Source organism: Erpetoichthys calabaricus, chromosome 16 (genome assembly GCF_900747795.2).
Source record: "Erpetoichthys calabaricus chromosome 16, fErpCal1.3, whole genome shotgun sequence".
Classification (NCBI taxonomy): domain Eukaryota; kingdom Metazoa; phylum Chordata; class Cladistia; order Polypteriformes; family Polypteridae; genus Erpetoichthys; species Erpetoichthys calabaricus.
Window position 1 is genome coordinate 62,340,582 of NC_041409.2, and position 21,520 is coordinate 62,362,101.

At 38.6% G+C, this 21,520-nt stretch overlaps 1 protein-coding gene across 2 annotated transcripts in view; it reads right to left on the reverse strand.

The window, feature by feature from the left end:
• The window catches only part of brf1b (BRF1 RNA polymerase III transcription initiation factor subunit b), a 329,557-nt gene extending 308,220 nt beyond the window's left edge, over window positions 1–21,337 (reverse strand). For both annotated transcript variants that reach the window (XM_028822170.2, XM_028822169.2), the window contains exon 1: window positions 21,039–21,337. The gene's annotated coding sequence lies outside the window, so the exon portion shown is untranslated. The remainder of the gene's footprint in view (window positions 1–21,038) is intronic.
• Between the last annotated feature and the right edge of the window lie 183 nt (window positions 21,338–21,520).

Sequence of the window (21,520 nt, forward strand, 5' to 3'; positions counted from 1 at the left end):
CCATCTTTACTACTAATATTGTTTACAAAGAAATTTTCCAATAAACCTTTACACTGTACCAAACACTTTATTGTTTGCTTCCTATCTGCGTCATCTACACCTTCACACTATGCTATATCTCATTCATACATCACGCTCTTTGTAATTTCCCAACACCAGGGGTTGGCGAGCGAAGCGAGCAGGGGGCGGAGCCCCCTAGTTTATATAGAAATTGAAATCTGAATGCTCTGAAGGGTTGCCTGCACATGGTGTTTTCCATATTTACAACATAAACACAGCATGTATACAGCATGAGTTACAAAAATATATGCTAGATGTAATACTGGTGCAGCATTTGAAGAATTTGCCCCAAATTTAATTAGCTCCTAGAACCATCAGGTCCAAGTTTTCTACAATCTCTTTAAGAATCTGTCCATTTTTTTTTCTAGTTACAGTATCCACAAAATTAACACATAACATACAAAAAAATACTCAAAATATGCAAAGGATAACAGGATTAGTTAATTTTGTAACAAACTGGATGTCATTTTTTTCTACATAAAACAGTAATTCCTCCAAATAAGAAATATAGAGAAGGAAACAATATTAATTTTTTCTTTTAAATCTGGAATTGGTTTAAAACCGGGCCCTTTTTGTTTTTTAAAAATTTTGACAAAAAAAATAAAAGGGGCCACAAATGTAAAAGCACCACAATTGCTGAAGCTCTGGCTAAGGTCACTCAAGACCCCAGAGATGCATTTTTAACTTAAATAAAAAAACCAAAAAAAAAAATCTAAAGTTTTTGTGACAATGAGTAATCAAAGCAACACCAACATCAAAGCACTGAACTTAAAGAAAAGGACATGACTTTATCGGTATGCAGTAAGAGTATATTTGCTTAAACAATGAGTTACGTATTCAGTTAATGTCCAAAGCACATTATTTCAAACAAGCTTGGTAGGCCAGGCCCTATTTTAGCCGGACATTGCTTTGCCTCCCATCTGGTGTTGGTTCCTACTACTCATGTCTTTTCCCGAGTCCCTCTAATTTTAATGTAGTAGTCACATCATGAGAGGTGGATGGTACCAATGCTCTACTATTGTACATCTTTTGACATAGTAGCTGTTGCAAAGGCATATTTCCCCAGTGTTTTGTTCTCTAGTGTTTTTTTGGATTCTGGCGTTTTGGCCACTTTGCTTGGATTACAATTTTCTCTATTGACTATGATCATTATTGGAAAAAACTGGTGCAAGACTTCCTCCCGTTGTTGGCCTCTGCCTTAGACTAATGCTTTTTGGATAACTTTTGTTGTTTGACTGTTCCCTTGAGTTAGATATTTAATAAATAATGATATTTTTTGTCATATCTCTTGTTGTGTTTTATTATCTCAATTTGCTCTCAATTAATGGCTTGTGCTATGCGCTGAGCTTGATGGGGTGTTTAGCAGACAGCTCAATATACATTATCCTCAGTGTGGCTTTATCTGCTAAAAAAGACTGAAAGATCGGTTGAGATGACAACCACCTCTGAAGAACTATCAGGTTGCACACACCCAACAAATAAAGTGCAAGGAAACCAACCCTAGTGAGTGCATCAGTTCACTGCAGGAAACAAATGAATAGAAATTATCTCCCAAAAAAGGCTCATGCCATGTTTCAATTTCATGTGTAATTTGAAACATTAGAGATTGATTTTAAATTATACCTAAATGATCATTTAATTTTTGATGTTCTAAATTTAAGAAAATGTGAAAATATGGTATAAAGCAGAAATGACCAAACTAGTGTGATAATGCTACAGTATGGCTGAAGTATGTGCCTTTATCATGAGTGCAATTTACATCCACCTGCATTACTAAATACAAACGAAGTATGCAACATGAGTAATTAATAGTAATGCCGAGTGATTAATTGCATTTTTACTGTTATTATTGTTATTATATGCTATAATAAAATATATACAGCTAACAATCTCAATTTATCATTTGTATTGGCAGCATGTACAACTGGGGACGCTACACAGTGCATAACTTAAACTCTGATTTATTGTTACCACATCATCACCAGATTTATCGTTCATCACAATTTTCCACCAAATCATGCAGTCTCAATTAACAGAATAACCTGAGACTTCCTAAATGATAAACTTAGTTTAAACTCTTATTCAAAGTTAAAGGTTAAGTAATCTTATTGATTATTTGATAAATTTAAAGCTATGCTGAGAAGATACTGCACACTTAAGAAATACTCTTTATTTCAAAAAGACACAACGCCAGTGTTCAAACTTAATGTTACATCGTTTATGTTTGAATGTAGAATAGAAGATTTTGACAAAAATGAAGCAGGCCAGAGGTCAGCAACCTTTTTAAAGCAGTGAGCCATTTTATCCTAAATGTTTGACCCAAGATTTACAAAGAGCTACAATGGGTAGAGAAGGGCATTTGACATAAGATTTTTTGAATGTGATATGGGTATATATGGATTTAACACAAAAACAAAACTTCACGTACTTATAAGAAATACAGACAAAACAATTTAATGAGACCTCTGATACTACATTTCCACAGAGTTGTTTCATGTTCGGTGAGTAGATGAAAGTCTTTAATTTTAAGCAGGATTCCAAGCTTACATCATTAAGCTGACATCTTCGCTTGTATTTGATATCATTCATGTTGGAGAACGTCTGTTCACAAGAAAAAGTGGACCCAAAAAACATCAAAATTCCAAACACTACTATTTTGCTTGACAATAATAGTCTGGAAGGCTGTTCCAACTTTTGAAAATCAGTTGGTTCTCCTATTGACAGTTGGAAAGTTCTGTCCATTTCTCTTTCCAGGTTTTCTAGTTCCACTTGTAAAGGTGTAAATTTTGAAGACTACAAATCTTTGCGTTTCAACTCTATTCGCTGTAGTTCAAACAGGGTTCGGTCAACTGTTGAATACATTTTTCGCCGTTTCCTAATTGACAAGAATGAAAGAGTGAACTTTTCATCTCTGAAATCTTTGAAGCGACCAGTAAATGAATCATGATTTTTTTTTTTTTTTTAAAAAGAGTTTCCAGAAAGAACTTTCTATCAATGACACTTCCAGTAGTTTCCAGATGTTTTTTAAAGTTTTGAAATGAAACAGACTTCCACTTTTTAAGTCTTCTGCAAACAAAAGTAATTTTGTTTGAAGAGGGCAACAAAGCCTTTATTTTTACCCGTCATTACTGGGTGCTCCATCTGTAGCGATAGATACCAATTTATTGATGTCAATTTCCCTAACCGTTGAAAATTCCAAAATTGCTGCAACGATTTCTTCAACTTAAGTTTGTCCTTTAAGAGGTATCAAAGCCAATAATTTTTCATGGAGACGTTTCCTGGAAACATACCATCCCAGAAGGCTAATTTGTGCGATTTCCTTCATGTCACAACTCGTCACATGCCAAAGAAAATACAGATGCCGATTTTATTTCATTAATCTGTTGATCTGTCACATTCTTACCCATCTTAATGATTGTGTCATGAACACTATTTTGCAGTTATTGGAGTGTCTAATTTTTTAATAATATCTTCTTTATTTTTGAAGTCAGAGTAGAGATGTTCAGCCAAATTTAAAAGGAACTTTTTTTTTCATATTCTCCATCTGTGAAAAGATTTATATGCTTTGCAGTCTAACCAGAAACAGCAAAACTTGCAGATTGTTTTAATTCTGTCACTGCTTTTTTCTGTCTACTCTGAAAAAAATCTTTTTTTTTTTTTTGCAACTGTGTTTCGTGCTTTGTTTAAAAATGACGTTCCAAGATTTGATTTTTTTTGTTATTGGATAACTTTTCATTGCAAATTAGACATGCCAGAAGACCCATAGAATTTTGCATCTCAGCTTCAAATTACTCGAATGCGTAACAGCGCAAAGGTGATTAATATTACAACATTGTGCAGTTCTGTAGTGATAGTCTTCACCTTCACCCCCACTTTCCTTAGTAAAGTTCGTTCAGCTCTGCAGTCATCTGCACTTCAATCTCCACTTCACTACTTTAACTGTGCTGAGCTAGCAGTGCAAAATGTACTCACCACTCCGACCTCAACTGGCTATAATATGTAAATAGGAAAAAATATAATAATGTTTACGAAGACCTGGGAAGGCACGGTGACGTTTAACCACAAAAAGTATATGAAAGAATTGGAAATCCCAATAAACACTGAAGTGTACATCCAATCTCAGGTACGGAAGAAAAATGTGAAGAGCATATGATTTGACCAAAGACATAATCTCGAACAGAATGCCTTTGAGGAAGAGATGCAGTTAAGAGGTTAAACATAACAAAGGTGCGCGACAGACTGCCTGATTCACATATAACTAAAGAAATATCTAAACGAAAAATATTAACCCATTAATTATTTATCTTTACAAAAGTATTATCAAATAATATGTTATGACATGAAAATGTGTCTTAAATATGAAAGTGGTGAAAATATTTCTTAAAAATGTGAATGTGTCTATCGTTCTGGGAAGAGCCGCATGTGGCTCGCAAGCCACAGGTTGCCAACCCATTGGCTAGGCAATATATACATTTTTGATTTGATATTTAAAGTACAGGTACTGGTCATAAAATTACAATATCATGACAAAGTTGATTTATTTCAGTAATTCCACTCAAAAAGTGAAACTTGTATATTAGATTCATTCATTACACACAGACTGATGTATTTCAAATGTTTATTTCTTTTAATGTTGATGATTATAACTGACAACTAATGAAAGTCCCAAATTCAGTATCTCGGAAAATTAGAATATTGTGAAAAGGTTCAATATTGAAGACACCTGGTGCCACACTCTAATCAGCTAATTAACTCAAAACACCTGCAAAAGCCTTTAAATGGTCTCTCAGTCTAGTTCTGTAGGCTACACAATCATGGGGAAGACTGCTGACTTGACAGTTGTCCAAAAGACGACCATTGACACCTTGCACAAGGAGGGCAAGACACAAAAGGTCATTGCTAAAGAGGCTGGCTGTTCACAGAGCTCTGTGTCCAAGCACATTAATACAGAGGCGAAGGGAAGGACAAGATGTGGTAGAAAAAAGTGTACAAGCAATAGGGATAACTGCACCCTGGAGAGAATTGTAAAACAAAACCCATTCAAAAATGTGGGGGAGATTCACAAAGAGTGGACTGCAGCTGGAGTCAGTGCTTCAAGAACCACCACGCACAGATGTATGCAAGACATGGGTTTCAGCTGTCACACTCCTTGTGTCAAGCCACTCTTGAACAAGAGACAGCGTCAGAAGCGTCTCGCCTGGGCTAAAGACAAAAAGGACTGGACTGCTGCTTTCTGATGAAAGTAAATTTTGCATTTCCTTTGTAAATCAAGGTCCCAGAGTCTGGAGGAAGAGAGGACAGGCACAGAATCCATGTTGTGTAAGGTCCAGTGTAAAGTTTCCACAGTCAGTGATGGTTTGGGTTGCCATGTCATCTGCTGGTGTTGGTTCATTGTGTTTTCTGAGATCCAACGTCAACGCAGCCGTCTACCAGGAAGTTTTAGAGCACTTCATGCTTCCTGCTGCTGATGAACTTTATGGACATGCAGATTTCAATTTCCAACAGGACCTGGTACCTGCACACAGTGCCAAAGCTACCAGTACCTGGTTTAAGGACCATGGTATCCCTGTTCTTGATTGGCCAGCAAACTCACCTGACCTTAACCCCACAGAAAATCTATGGGGTATTGTGAAAAGGAAGATGCAATATGCCAGACCCAACAATTCAGAAGAGCTGAAGGCCACTATCAGAGCAACATGGGCTCTCATAACACCTGAGCAGTGCCACAGACTGATCGACTCCATGCCACGCCGCATTGCTGCAGTAATCCAGGCCAAAGGAGCCCCAACTAAATATTGAGTGCTGTACATGCTCATACTTTTCATGTTCATACCTTTCAGTTTGCCAACATTTCTAAAAATCCTTTTTTTGCATTGGTCTTAATTGATATTCTAATTTTCCGAGATACTGAATTTGGGACTTTCATTAGTTGTCAGTTATAATCATCAACATTAAAAGAAATAAACATTTGAAATACATCAGTCTGTGTGTAATGAATAAATCTGATATACAAGTTTCACTTTTTGAATTGAATTACTGAAATAAATCAACTTTGTCATGATATTCTAATTTTATGACCAGCACCTGTAAACTCGGTATGCAAAAGCCAAAATCATGCTATTCAGCACTTTCATATTCCACAACTTCTTCTCATTATTAAATATATCTTCAATATCACCAGAACTCATTCTAAGCGGGTCTACATCAACTCGGCCCATGTTGCCTGTTGGTCATGATTGCAAGGATCAAATCAGTAAGAGTTTAGAACTGGTTCAAGCAGTACAACATCTAACCTTCATAGTATTAGACCCAAGTGTCACTCAGGTTGTGAAAACAGTGCTAAAAGCATTAGCCTGTCATTTGGGCAACTATATAGACACAATTCACATAAGCATTAGACCCAAAGATTACTCAGACTATAAAAGTGCTAAAAGCATTAGTCCAGGTTGTTATTTGGACAAAAGGTATAGGTGTGTCTTACATAAACATCAGGCCTAAGCGTTACCCAGGCAATTGTGTAGATGGATCTTCTCCTAGCCTCATAATGATGTCTTGTAAGAAACGTTTTTCAGCAGCCCAGGTGTTGCACGCTCTTAAGAGTGATGTGAGCAGTGATGTTGAGGAGCCTCTCTTCAGCAGTGATGACAAAGGGAATCCGTCTTCAGGCAGTAAACTTGAAACAGACTCTGATGAATATGAAAGCAATGCTCATGTTTGGGTTTCTGTTGACCCCTGCTTCATATAAACATACACAAACTTCTTTTGATTTTGTGGGGTAACCAGGAGTAAAAGTGAACATTGACAGGCAAAATCCACTTACTCCTCTGAAGTTATTTCTTGACAATGATGTAATCAAAAGAAATGTTATTGAGACAACGCGCTATGCTGAACAGTGTCGGGTAAATAACCTAAGCAGTTTCCCATTCAGAGATATACCACACAAAAGACAATTTGACAGTGTATACGGTATTCACATCATCATCATTATACTTTTTACACTTCTGACCTTGTGCTTTGTGTTTTGCGCTTTTCACAGCAAAAAGATGACATTTAATATGGATGGATGGATGGATGGATTTATTAATCCCAAGGGGAAATTCACTTACTCCAGCAGCACCATACTGATACAAAAAAACAATATTAAATTAAAGATCGATAATAATGCAGGTAAAAACAGACAATAATTAGACAATTATTATATTATTATAATAATATAATAATAATGTAATTTTTCAAGCCAAAATCATATGAAGAGGTCATCCAGGAATGTGAGGTGCCCTTCTGCCTCCCACGCTAAGCAAATTTCCATAAAACGTGTATTGTTCCTTTGCATGCAGCAGGTGGAAGGTGACAGCAGCCGCATTGACTTGCCGTACTGCAAATCACACTTTTGCTTACTTAACTTGCGCTCTAAAAAGACATAAACCCACATCTGTCCATTACACATTGTCTCTGTACAATACTGAAATGCTCCTTGGGTGAATAAAAACAGCAGCCTCTGTAGTTTTGTTTTGTGCAAATTAGTCAATGTTTATGCATTCAATTACCACATCTGTACCCATTTTAGTTTCATTTTGTGTTTGCATTTTTGCTTAGCAGGCGAGATGAGTTTCCCCAATCACAATAATGGATGTTTATAGGGCATTCATTAACATTAGCATCCATCCAGGACTTTTACCTGCCTTGTACCAAATGTCACTTAAATCAGTTTGCCACATGCGAATTTGAACTGAATGAATGGGTTAGAAGGTGGATGTATTGTGTTCTCTTTCTTGTAAGCATTATCAGCTACTCTGTATTAGGCCAAATATTGGCTTAGAAGTGAGAGGCTTAAAGCAGGGTTGAGAATGTTACATCACAATGAATTTAAATCCTAAGCTACAAAAAAATAAAACAAAAATTATATATACACACATACATTTTTAACCATGTGACACTGGACAAAACATTACCTGCCTTCTCCCAGTATGTGGACTGTAACACCCGGGGAAATAAGTCTATTGACTTACTGTATGCAAACGTTAAAGACGCATACAGCGCCACCGCGCTGCCTGCGCTTGGGAAAGCAGATCATAACTTGGTTCTGCTTCAGCCTCACTACAAACCAAGAGTGAGGGTCCTACCTACAACCACACGCTCATTCAGGAAGTGGTCCCCGGAGGCAGAGCAGGCTCTGAGAGACTGCTTTGGAACTACGGACTGGGATATCCTGCAGGGATCACATAGTGAGAACATTGAGGAGGTTGTTGACTGCACTACTGACTACATCAACTTCTGTATGGACATTGTAGTTCCAGTAAGAACAGTACGCTGCTATGCTAACAAAAAGCCATGGATTACAAGTGACATCAAGGGCCTTTTGAACCAGAAGAAAAGGGCTTTTAAAGGCGGTGATCAGCATGAGCTCAAGAGCGTGCAGAAGGAACTCCGAGTTCAGCCCAGGGCGGCTAAGGAGCAGAACAGGAGAAAGCTGGAGCAGAAGTTGCAGAATAACAGCATGAAGGAAGTGTGGGATGGGATGAAGATCATCACTGGCTGCAGCTCGAAGTGGGGTGCCACCATCGAGAGAGACGTGAAGGGAGCAAACCAAATGAACAAGGTCTTTAACAGGTTTGACCACCCTAACCCACTCTCACTCTCACCTCAGAGTACTGCACCCTCCACCCATCCTTCTGCTGATACCAGCATAGGAGAGACATCCCCACCCACAATTACAGCAGTGCAAGTGACCAGAGAGCGGAGGAAACTTTGTGCCAGCAAAGCAGCGGGTCCAGATGGAGTATCGCCACGACTGCTGAAGGTCTGTGCGCTGGAGCTGGGAAGTCCTCTACAGTGCATCTTCAACCTGAGCCTGGAACAGGGGAGAGTCCCAAGGCTTTGTAAAACATCTTGTATCACCCCAGTCCCAAAGGTATCACGTCCTAGTGAGCTCAATGACTTCCGGCCTGTCGCTTTGATGTCACATGTGATGAAGACCATGGAGAGGCTGCTGCTTCACCACCTGAGGCCACAGGTCCAACACGCCCTCGACCCTCTGCAGTTCACATACCAGGAGAAGGTGGGAGCGGAGGATGCCATCATCTACATGCTACACCGATCCCTCTCCCACTTGGACAGAGGCAGTGGTGCTGTAAGAATTATGTTTCTGGACTTCTCTAGCGCCTTCAACACCATTCAATCTCTGCTCCTTAGGGACAAGCTGACAGAGATGGGAGTAGATTCATACCTGGTGGCATGTACCGTGGACTATCTTACAAACAGACCTCAGTATGTGCGTCTGATCGTGGACTATCTTACAAACAGACCTCAGTATGTGCGTCTCGGGAATTGCACGTCTGACATTGTGGTCAGCAACACAGGAGCGCCGCAGGGGACTGTACTTTCTCCGGTCCTGTTCAGCCTATATACATTGGACTTCCAATACAACTCTGAGTCCTGCCACGTGCAAAAGTTCACTGACGACACTGCTATCATGGGCTGCATCAGGAGTGGGCAGGAGGAGGAGTATAGAAACCTCATCAAGGACTTTGTTAAATGGTGCGACTCAAACCACTTACACCTGAACACCAGCAAAACCAAGGAACTGGTGGTGGATTTTAGGAGACCTTGCCCCTCCTTGAACCCGTGATTATCAGAGGAGGCTGTGTGCAGAGGGTACAGACCTATAAATACCTGGGAGTGCAGCTGGATGATAAATTAGACTGGACTGCCAATACTGATTCTCTGTGTAAGAGATGACAGTGCCGGCTGTACTTCCTTAGAAGACTGGCGTCCTTCAACATCTGCATTAAGATGCTGCAGATGTTCTATCAGATGGCTGTGGCGATTGCCCTCTTCTATGTGGTGGTGTGCTGGGGAGGCAGCATAAAGAAGAAGGATGCCTCACGCCTGGACAAACTGGTGAGGAAGGCAGGCTCTATTGTAGGCTTGGAGCTGGACAGTTTGACATCCGTGGCAGAGCAACGGGCGCTCAGCAGGCTCCTATCAATTAAGGAGAATCCACTGCATCCACTAAAAAGTGTCATCACCAGACAGAGGAGCAGCTTCAGCGACAGACTGTGGTCACTGTTCTGCTCCACTGATAGACTGAGGAGATCGTTCCTTCCCCAAACTATGCGACTCTTCAATTCCACCCGGTGGGTTGGTTTGGGTAAACGTTAACATTATTCAAAGTTATTGTCTGTTTTTACCTGCATTTTTATTACTCTTTAATATTGTTTTTGTATCAGTATGCTGCTGCAGGAGTATGTGAATTTCCCCTTGGGATTAATAAAGTATCTATCTCTGTATCATACACACATACATACATACATACTTCAGCAGAAATGTATGAATCTCAATCTAGAAGAAAGAAAATAATTTTAGGCTCTTTATGAATAAAAAAAATGTAATTGAGTGGCAAAGGTCATGCAATATTTCCACTTAGCTAATAAAAAAAACAATTTTAATGTCTAAATAAGAGGCTAAACCTATCTTAAGTTCAAAATCATGCCAAGATTTGAATCAAAAAGTCAAAGCCCTGCCAGAGCACTCCTAAGAAGTGCTGTTGTCCCACAGACTGGGATTGGTTTCTCAGCTGAGAATAATTCTTAAACCTAACTATAGCAACATACTCAAAAACCCTTAATTCATTAACCTACCCTACCAGCATTAGGTTCAAGGCAGGAAATGCCCTGGACAGGGTGCCAGTCCAATACACAGTCCACTAATTCAGATATGGGTCAATTTTTAGTCAAAAATGCCATATGCTATTAAACAAGAATGCTGATCCTGTAAGACCACTATGCAGTCTACATAAAAAGAAAAGGAAAGCAAAACTTTCACTTTAAGATTGCTTGGTATTTTACATTTTTTTGCAAATTCCAGATTTTCTCCTTGCTCACAAAGTGTAATTTCATTTCAAAGCTCAGACATGTCACTCTTAAAAGCTAGCATTAGGGCTGCCTCATTTCTGTTGACATGAACTCCTCTTGTTTACGCCATGACTAAAGAGCTGATCATTTTCATATATCAAAATGCTTTATAGCCTCCACAGCTCAATTTTGTTAATGTAACAATTTTAATTAACTTACTGGTGTAAATTTTAAACAATCTGGTCAGTTGGACAAATGATGGTGCATACAGCATCTGCCCAGTGTTTTCCCTGTTAGAAGATACACTATTCTGCTCAATGTTTGACTCCTGGAAGTACCTCACCTTCATCAAAAATTTTATTACATCTGGGACAAGAAGCTTCGCTCCAAGTAAAAATGTTCTGAAAGCAGGAAAAAATCTTGCACCATTGCTGAATTTAAAACTTGCCTCTATGCAATCAGTCCTTATTGAATAATGGACACCAAGTGCCCGACTTGCACTTGATTTTGAATACGGTAAAAAGTTAAATTTTTCTCTCTGTGGTATACTGCAACTGCTTGTATATCATGTTTTTTTTTTTTAAATCCATTCTACAAGACAAATGTTTGGAATGTTTTGTTGATCAGTAGTGCAGCTAAATGATTACTGCAGTAAACTTCCTTAAAGTGTGTGTTCTCCTTTGCAGTAAACGCAGTCTCTGAGAAGAAAAGAAAATCTATGACAACAGTTCTTGAGTTGAAACACCATACAGTAGAACGAAATACACATAAACAGTTCTTAATATTACATAACCTTCCCTTTAAGGCATGTACTTGGGACAGAACCACAAGTTTTGAAGGGAAAACACAGACAGAAAGTAGCCAGAAGGTGTGAGGTATGCACATCTCACAAAGATAGGTCGAACATACTTTATTGGTCTCTAGGGGAAATTTGGCTGTTTACAGAAGCTCATTAAATAAACAGCTAGCTAGCTGGATATACATACACTGGGCCGACACACACCAGAATCACTAAAAAGGAGAAAAATTAACTTGCAAGTCATAGTCACAGTGAGCATTATGCAAGCATATTGCTGTTGTTATAAAGGAGCCACGCTAGCATTTCCTGAAACGCTTCTGCTGAATGATTTGTTGGCTGTACTCAGTGTTAGTGTGTCAGAGAGAGGATGTGCAGCACTGTTCATAAATGTATGCATGATTGCTCCTCAGGACCATACTCCCACCAATGAACAAGGTAGTCAACTCTGGAAACCCTCTTACTAGAATCCAGTATCCCGTGGATCTCATATCTGTGATGCCCTCAATTTCAATTAGTGTTAGTGGTGCTGAAATCACAGGAGAGCAGCTCACATGATCCGGTGTAAAGTGAGATACATGAAAGGATGCAATCAACTCTTGTGTAGTAAATGATACCGTGTGTCTGTTGTTATAGTCTGTCTCACACTCATTTGTGTATGTTAATCACAGCCTATTTTTTCTCTCTGCACTAGTGCGACTATTTGTCTATTCATGTTTTCTTTTTTCAAGATGATTCTGTAAGACAAACATTTGATTACTGTTTGTTCTTTAGTCCTGCATATGAATGATTACTGCAGTCTTCTCCTAGGCAGTAAAGACTGCCTCCAAGAAAGGAAGGAAAAAAAAGCAAGTCTTGACAATACCATGTTAACATGCTGACAATTTCACTATTGAAATGAAGAACAAGTAAAATTACATAACAAATTGGATTTTTGAACTGCCATTTAAACATTTTAATAATCCACTTTTTTATGCTAACGAATAAACAAAATGTAAATTAGAAATAAAAAATTACAAAGAAAGCTACATACAGGCAGATTTTGCTTGTAACATGTATTTCTGAATATCCATAAAAATAAAACATTCCAAACTCTTACCCATATCCAGAGCCAGAAGTTACAAAGATATCCATGCATTTCGTGGAAAGCAGTCTGAAAATGTAACTTTGTCAGATTCAGCACAAAAAGAAACAGTATTCTCATTATGCTCATGAATTTATATTCTAGCATGTGCTCATAAAGAGGCTAAAATCACCACAATCTAAAGATGGATAAGTAAACGCTACTTGATAAAGTAGTTTCAGACTGAAATAACACAAAACACTTTACTATACAGGACGCTACCAGATACAAATGCAACATACACCAATTAAAAGTACTAGACCATAAGCTCAGACCAGCATATTTTTATTACCCCCCAGTTTCACAATCAGTGTGGCATTCTTACTTTTAATTCAATTCACTGTTCAGTTATCTGACCTGCATATATTTTTAAGAAATTCATAAATATCTATATTTTTTGCCATAGATGGAAATGGTCATATTGTTTGGCATTTTCTGCAGACTTTCTTTCTTAATTTTATCCAAATGCTAATGGCTATCACTGGGCAAGGCAGACACAGGTGCAAACAACATTGAATGCTAATGAAGGGAATTACTGCACTGCCACTTCCATTTGTCTGCATATTAATTTGCTTGGTGTTAACACTGAGCATGACTCGGGCTAGAAATTCTGTGTAAATACGGCTAAGCCCAAGCCAGACCCTGGGTGACATGTAATGATCCATTTTACGGTATAGTGCCTATATAATTTTTGGTGCAGTACTCTGCTGCCATCTAGTAAATGAAATGACATGAGGCTGCAACAAGTCATGTACTATTACACCTTGAAAGACACAAAGAGTGTCTGATTTAAAGAGAACATGCTGGAGGGCTGAACGTAAATGGGGAAAAAAAAATAAAATAAACTGATAGTCCACTATGAAATATTGAAGACTAAAATAACGAAGTAAAACAATGTAGTCTGCCTTGAGAGGCAGTTCTATTTCTCTAAAATTATAAATAACAATGCTGGTGATCCAAGAGTTTTATTCAAAACTACTGATCGTCTTCTAAACCCAGTTCAGTCAATGGAATGCCTCCTAAAAACTACTAGTGAAACTTGAGGATTTTGCAATATTTTTTTTTTTTTTTTTTTTTTTTTTTTAAACACAAAACAAATATTAGAAATAGTACATCACCTCAAAGTTAATCCAATTGAATCACAACATTGCCTTTTAATCATGTTAAATTCTTTCACTGGAATAAATCTACCCAAACTAGGAAGAATAATTTCTCAACTGAAACCCTCTCTATCTGCCTCCTTGACTCAGTTCTAACAGGCTTTTTCAAAGAAGTCTCCGATGTACTCAAAGATAGTGTACGTGACATAGTGAACTTATTGTTAGATATGGGGGTCTTCTGCGACTGTCTTAAGACTGCAGTTGTTAAATCCCTGCTCAAGGAAAATAAGCTCCGTTTTTGACAACTTCAGAACAATTTCTAATCTGCCTTTCTTAAGCAACATTCTAGGAAAGGCAGTTATTAAGTAGTTAAATGGTTACTAAACATTCTATTCTTGACAAATTTCAGTCAGGTTGTAGAACAAATCACAGTCCAGAAACTGCACTGTTAAAGCAGTAATTGATTTGTGGGTTAATGCTGACAGAGGCTGTGTATCTTTTCTAGTTCTCTTAGGCTTGAATGCAACTTTGTCACCATCGATCACAGTATTCTTGTAAATTGCATTAGACAATGGGTTGGCCTCTCTGACAGCATCTTAAACTGGTGTCAGTCAAATTCTTTGTTACTTGTAGCTGATTGTACTTTGGAAACCCATGATATTGCATATGGTGTACCACAAAGATATATTCTGGGTCAACTGCTTTTTACAATCTACATGTTTCCATTAGGTCAGATTATTTTCAAAGAGCAAATTGAGCTACCTCAGCTATGCAGATGACACACAGCTTTATTTATCGATAGTGCTCAATGACCCTGACACTCTAGGCTCTCTTACCATCTTAGCAGTATTTCCGATCGGATGAGTAGTAATTTTCTCAAACTAAATAAGCAGAAAACAGAAATCTTAGCGATTAGCAAACATAGATATAGCGATGGCATTAGAAATAAACTTGATCCATTAGGCTTAAAAGTCAAGAGGTAAAGAATTTAGGGGTAATTATTGACTCTGACCTAAACTTTAAATCACATATTAACGAGATTACTAGGTCTGCATTTTTTTCCACTTAAAGAATACTGCAAAAATTAGACCTCTTATTTCTTTACAAGACACTGAAAAATTAGTTCACACTTTTGTTTTTTATTTGACTAGATTCCAATAATGTACACCTAACAGGACTACCCAAGAAAGACATCAATCAGTTCTAATTAGTGCAGAACGCAGCAGACAGAATCTTAACTAGAAAAAGAAAGCTTGTGCACATTTCACCAGTTTTAGCATTGTTACACTGGGTACCCATGTTATTCAGAATTGACTTTAAACTACTTCTACTATATTTTGGAATGTCAATCCTCCTATGCTCCAAGTCGTAACCTTAGATCTTCTGACTGGAAGTCCACTTATAATTCCATGGGCTAAACTTAAACGAAGTGGTGATGTGGCCTTTTGCTGTTGTGCACTCAAAATCTGGAATATTTTACAGATAGAAATTTGCCAGGCTAGCACTGTGGAACATTTTAAAAAACTGCTAAAATCCCATTATTTTAACGTGGCTTTTCGTAGCTATATTTTACTTGTATTCCTGATGGAATATATGGGCAGAAATTGATCATATCCTTCAGAGATCCACAATCTGTACTAATCTCTACTATACTCTGCTGCCTTTTCCAGTTCTACTGTAGTGACGATCTGCACTGCCACCACCACCTGATCAAAGCATCATGCAGCCCCCCTGCATTCATGGACTGAAGACAGGTATCCCAGCAGTCCTCAAGACATCAAATACTAGCATGTAAAGCCTGAAAACCAAGAGGACTGATAATGTTACGTAGAATGCCCGAGGGGGATGGGTGGTCTTTTTGGTCTTAGAACCCCTGCAGAATTTGATTTTTTTTTTCTCCAGCCTAACTGGAGTTTATTGGCCATCTGACTTTACCTTTTATCTTTGTTACTAATTCTTTAATATTATTGCCTAATCTTGTTTTGCGTTTCACATAAGTTTTGTTTTGTTATCTTGTAAAGCACTTTGAGCTACATTGTTTGTATGAAAATGTGATATATAAATAAAAGTTGTTGTTGCAGACTTACAATTCCATTTGGGACTGGCCATTTAGCAGTATGTCAAATTGGCAGTATGTCGGTTTCAAAGTTTACAGGTCCCTGCAATCTAGACTATGGGTCTGATGTCGCTCACCAGTAAGCAGACTTAACTGCCGGTATGGATTTGCACAAACCAATCTTGATGACCAGGCATCTGTAAACTGGTTCCATGTAAGGCAGCAAACTGGTTTCTCAACCACTCAGCTCCACCACCAGCGAGTCAAGAGTTGCCATTACTGGTACAAGAGTGAGTCAAGGTGGGTCATCTAAGCTAGTTCAGCAAGTGAGCTCATTTCACCAACAGAGATCCCCCCGATTATGCTTCTTTCACCAAGGGGGCAGTTTGCAATAGCCGTCAATGAATTTAAAAAGACAAAACGTGGTTGTGGGAGCATAAAGGTTGAGAAACACTGATGTAAAGAAGGCAGTACAGCCAAATGCACAAGAAGTACCCACATGGAGCAGCGCTGAAGAAAAAACATCCAGAAGGGCCCATCAAGTGTCAAAATAATATAAGACTCTTGGTGAAACAAGCGTGAATCAAGCAACAGTGATGACTATGTGAACTGGTCGTCAGATGTTGACATGGACCGTGAAACTGAAGCCTTTTCATTAGACATCGACCTGCAGTTTCATGGGGGTTTTTTTTATTTGTTGTTGGCTTCATTATACAACCTTCAATACTGCACCTCCTTGTTGCCCATTTATGGGTATCTCTGATCTAAAGGTGCTGATTGATCATGACTATTTGAAATATTTTATGATTTGTCAATGGTAGCCTGGTGGAGAAAAATAGTTGCTGAAACAAACTGCAGTGTCAAAAACGCTACACTGTAAACCAGCAGTAAACCATTTGTAGTCACTGGCAGCCGGTCACTGCAGATGACATGTGGGTGCTTTTCAGTCTCATGATACTGCAGGGCATAGTGGGGTAACCTGTCCAGAGATACAATTTATTTTTGTATAGCCCAAAAATCACACAAGGAGTGGCACAATAGGCTTTAATATGCCCTGTCTTTTAACAGTCCCCCAGCCTTGGCTCTATAAGAAGACAAGGGAAAAACTCCGCCAAAAAAAAAAAAATGTAAGAAACCTTGGGAAAGGCAGTTCAAAGAGAGACTCCTTTTCACGTAGGTTGGGCATGCAGTGGGTGTCAAAAAAAGGGGGGGCAATACAATACACAGAACACAAGTAAACATTAATACAATACAATAGTGCAATAGAAATATTACAAGTACAGAGCAGAATTCAACAGTAGATGATATCATGCAAGATGTGAGATGGTAATGGTCCACAAACTGGTCGTTGCAGACACACATTTTTGGCAAAGTTTTGAGCAAGTGTCATTTTCACTTATTCTGAAATATCTGAATTTCACTAATCCCCCTAAAGAGAACTATGATGAAGACAATCATCCAGCATCGAATCTGTATAAACTGTGGGATGGGCATCAGCCAATCATGAAAAAAATGCTTTGACGAAGGTCAAATGGGTTACAAGGAAAGGCTGTTGTGGATACAGAACATCGCATCCAGACAGGCATGATTCGGTATCAAGTTCTATATGCTATGTGAAGCAAGCTATGGGTACTTCTGGAATTCAATAATTTACACCGGTAGAAGGACCAAGTGGGATGGCTACCATAGTCAACACAGAGTCACTACATCATGCTATCACATTCGGCCCTTTGCTTGACCAAGGGTGCTATATAATGATGGACAGCTTCAGTACCTCGCCTGAAATGTTTCAGATTTTACTTCCAATGAAAAGTTATGCATATTGCATACTGACAGCTGAACTGCCATGATAACCCTGGTAACTCCAGTTATGTCTAGCAGCATTTGAAGTAGGTGTGTGGCAAAAAGGCAAAGGCATTACACTCAAGTGGAAGACAAGAAACACACCTGCCTTCTAAGCACCATTTACAATGCTGCAACTATCAATATTCATATCAGGGGAAATCACTATGCCTTGCACTGTGGTAGGCTACAATAGCACAATGGGCAGTGTATCCATCATGTGGGTCAGGCACTGACATTCTACCCTCTCATAAGAAAGCAAAAGAAAAACAATATATAAATTATAAAAAAAAAAAAAAAATCTTTTGACATCTGTTTGAGCAGTGCCTATCTGCATTGGGGGGGCTCTTACAAAACGTATCACACAAAGCACACATACTAAATCGGCATCAGTATGGCAGTGGACACTACGTACACCTTTCCTACTGTTATTATGCTGAAGTTTAGGTGTTTGCATGTTTCTGTTACATATAAAACAATTTTATAAAACCTCTTCTACGTGGTGGTGTGCTGGGGAGGCAGCATAAAGAAGTGGGAAGCCTCATGCCTGGACAAACTGGTGAGGAAGGCAGGCTCTGTTGTAGGCACGGAGCTGGACAGTTTGACATCCGTGGCAGAGCGACGGGCACTGAGCGGGCTCCTGTCAATCATGGAGAATCCACTGCAGCCACTGAACAGTATCATCTCCAGACAGACGAGCAGCTTCAGCGACAGACTGCTGTCACTGTCCTGCTCCACTGACAGACTGAGGAGATCGTTCCTCCCCCACACTATGCGACTCTTCAATACCACCCTTGGGGGGGGTTAACATTATACAAAGTTTCTGTCTGTTATACCTACATTTTTATCACTCTTTAATTTAATATTGTTCTTTATCAGTATGCTGCTGCTGTATGTGAATTTCCCCTTGGGATTAATAAAATATCTATTGATCTATTTTTGGCTGAAAAACATTCAACACATTTGCCTGATCTTTTTCAGGGATACACATAACCGCTAAGGAGTTAACGAAAAATCACACAAGTGAATATGGCTCCTCTTTTATATTCTGCGTTGTCAGCATTTGGATACAATTAAGGAAGCAAACTCTATTGAGAAAGGAGAATTACAAGGAAAATGACAAAGGAAACAAAACGCAATCATTGAAAGTTTTGGCAAACAAACACTCCAGAATTTCTTAGAATAGGAGAATTAAAAAGGACAACTCACTAAGCAATGAGGTCAATTAAAAGTAAGAAATCATGTGCTTACTTTCAGATTGGTTGGAATAGCATCCCCTGACTGAACCGGAAAGTTGAAAGCAGTAATGACAGAGGATTGTGCAACATAAACAATTTTCTAATTAAAAATTCAACTACAAAATAATTATTCAAAATTAATGTGTATCAATTAAACAATTAATGCTAATAATCCATTAAAAAATACCTAAAACGTGCCTAAGTGTTATCCTTTCTTAACACTTAAATCATTAGTAAAAGACAACACAGGACTGCAGGATATGCAGAGTTTAAGAAACACTTAAATAGTCTTCATTTGATGTTTTGCACTTAAACATGATCTTGTTAAAATAAAATAAAAAATACTTGTCATTTACAATGGCATTTAAAAGCTACAAACATCTGAAAGAGAGTGGTGAGCAACAACTTCACGTGTTGACTAAAAGAAGAATTAATCCATTTTCAGTGGTCAGCAGATGTCTGCAACATGTTTACACCTGAATCTCTGCAGCAGTGCCAATGTTAACTGTGCACCACTTGTGGAAATGTAGAAGCAACACATTTTATGGAATACAGCTGACACCACTAAATGCAAGATGAAACAATTCCCTATAGTTATAATAGTGCATAATCATATAAATAAAAGGAGCAGCACTTGCCAACCTGGAGTATTAAAGGGATCAAAAAGTCTTGGTAGACCATTTCTGGGCTACACCCAAATGAGTGAAAGGAGGAATAGCAAAATGGCTACCATCAACTAAATCTAAGTTAAGAATATATAATGCTGAAGATATACAAACTGAATGACAATCTGACATTTAGTACTTTAGATCCTGGATGTTCTCTAAAGGAAACAAGGCCACACCATGTATTCCAAAAAAAAAAAAAACAGCAATAAAAATGAAACCTATGCATGACAGGCAGGCATGCCTTGTCACTGGAAATCTGAGAAATCATTGCAGAAGGTGAGTTCAAAAAGAACTGATCCATTAGTCTTTGGAGATTTTCTCCCAGGATAAGAGGAGTCTTTAATCATAAGTTGTACATTAGGACTCTAAACTACACAACTGACATTACGTGTCCCATGGCCTCCTATAAATAGACATTCCTCGGTACAAACCCATCCCAACACTGGTTTCTAATCCATTCCAGGAAAAAAATGCCTCATAGATAAGTAAATGTGAAAGGGAGATACATGCCATATACCATTATTTGAAGATCTAGAGAAGACACTTTCTACCGTTACCATGATCCATACAAATTAGCAAGAGTTGTAGCTAAAACTACATAGCGTACACTCAAGCCTAAACTGTAAACAACACAACAAATACAGTAAATGCGTCCTTAACCTACCGAAATTAATCTAATAAAACGGCACCGAAACACTGTCTAACCAGGAGGGTATTGTGAAAGGTCTGATGGCAGCTGGTAAGCAATCCGCTGTGGCACAGTCAGACTTTAGCTGAAGGTGAATGTTGAACTGGGTGGCTTGCACTGGGCGTGAAGCATCACTGATGCCTGATAACACAATCTCCTTCTTTCTGCTACTGGAAGGCGAGACCCCAGAACTAAAGACGGAAACTTTTCTGGATAGCTGATTCTCACTTTGTCGGAAAGCGTACTGTAGACCCCATAAATCAGAATGTCTGACAGAAAGAGTAACCACTTGGGACATACATACTGCATTCCTTATCTGTCACCTACGCGGGTGTTGAAATAAGCAAGCCAACTCTCGAGTCTCACTAAAACTTTTAACGTTCTCACTTTCACAGACTAACCTTTAGGCAGAATGAAATGTACAAGAGTTACATGAGCTGAGTAAGATAAGTATTCCTGGAACGAGGACTTTTCATGCACAGGCTTCCAGTAAGAACACGTGTTTGCAAAGCTGCTTTATGAAGGTTCCTTAATACTTCGTGCTATGGATGTTACAGGTAAAAATCTTAGTATTTGTACTTAATCGACGTGTTACAAAAATGAAAGCCACATACCGTAACTGCCGGTCACTGTTGCTCGCAGCAGAGCACCACAGCGACTGGAACAACCAACAGGAAGCTCCCAGGCTTTGCTCTCCGGTCAGGCTCTGACACTACAAAAGCAGCTGGCCCGCTGGGGATCTTAAATACTCCTCTGAACCAGGATAGATACCCAATGACGGCACCGGTCTCTTTATGTTTTTTAAAACATGTTGTCTTTTGATAAAAGCCAAGCAAAAAGAACACACGCGGATTCTCCCATTCGAGCAGTTCCAACTAGAGGCGCACAACAAAGACTTGCTCAAGTGGAGACGGGAGCGGAGAGAGATAAGAGTTGTCAAGTCAAATAGGGTAAAGCGAGAAAAATATTTTATAACACAGTACATCCAGAAATTAAATGTGCGCTAATTACAAATGTAGATTTTATTGGTTTGGATACCTGTTTTTATACATTTTGCTAAAGAGTAACAATTAGAACAAACAAATGTCTCACTCAC